The sequence below is a fragment of the Mastomys coucha genome, unplaced genomic scaffold, assembly GCF_008632895.1.
Source record: "Mastomys coucha isolate ucsf_1 unplaced genomic scaffold, UCSF_Mcou_1 pScaffold23, whole genome shotgun sequence".
Classification (NCBI taxonomy): Eukaryota; Metazoa; Chordata; class Mammalia; order Rodentia; family Muridae; genus Mastomys; species Mastomys coucha.
Genome location: NW_022196906.1, coordinates 33,771,551 through 33,772,791, shown reverse-complemented (window position 1 = coordinate 33,772,791; position 1,241 = coordinate 33,771,551).

Here is a 1,241-nt window from a genome sequence, read left to right as displayed (position 1 = left end):
TAATCTGTGATTTTATTCCTTCCCTATTTTGTTATTTTATTCTTATTCCTTCCCTATTAATCTCATCATCTAGTACCTATTTCAATGCACTAGTGCATACACACAGACACACACACACACACACACACACACATATGCACACACACACAGATACAACTATCATGATTACCTATACTCTTACAGTGTAACTATAGTCAGAACCATCCACTTTCAGTTCACTGAGAGAAATCCAAGCCCTCAGGAAATGCGTCATCCATATGATGGTAGTTTTGATCTCTTTTTGTTGTAACTTCATGATCAGTCATTTTCAGGAACCAAGAGAATGTGTTAGCTGTATTTTATTCTATCTTTGTGTTCATCTGAATTCCCTGATGGCTTCAGTATTGCCTAAAAATGATAGAAATAATATCGTTAACAAAAACTGTTAAAGAAAAGAAAATACATTCACAATTATCCAAACCAAATATCATTTTGAGTAGTATCATGATGCAGTATCCCAACTCTACACACTCAATCACTTCTGTTAAAGACACAGACATGATTTTTTTTTCATTTTAAGTGTTAAATAACACTAAGACTTGCATGAGAGGCACTGGGGTTATTATGTAATGTATCCAGCAGCAGTGGAGTACAGGCATCTGGAGCCCAGAAGACAAGTTGTGTGCTGCAAAGGGCAGAGCTGGAGAAGTGACCGGTTAAGCCCGTAGAGGAGCCTAGAAGATCGTGAGTTGGATCCCAGACATTGGTTTTGCTTTTGATTGTGACTTTGCCCTGATATTTTTCCCTCTTGAAGGAAGAATGTATTTTAATGGAGCCCACAGTTAAGAGACTTTGAATTTTAAATGGATTGAACTTTCAATATGTAAAGACTGTGGGACTTTAGATCTTGGGGATGAACAAGAAAATAAGGGTTGAGGCTTAATAGTGATATGTTTGTGTGTCCAGTTGACAAGGGGTCAATTGTACTGGCTGGTTTTGTTTGTCAACTTGACACAGGCTGGAGTTATCACAGAGAAGGGAGCTTCAGTTGGGGAAGTGCCTCCATGAGACCCAGCTGTGGGGCATTTTCTCAATTGCACCTTGTGGGTGGTGCCATCCCTGGGCTGAAAGTCTTGGGTTCTATAAGAGAGCAGGCTGAGCAAGCCAGGGGAAGCAAGCCAGTAAGGAACATCCCTCCATGGCCTCTGCATCAGCTCCTGCTTCCTGACCTGCCTGAGTTCCAGTCCTGACTTCCTCTGGTG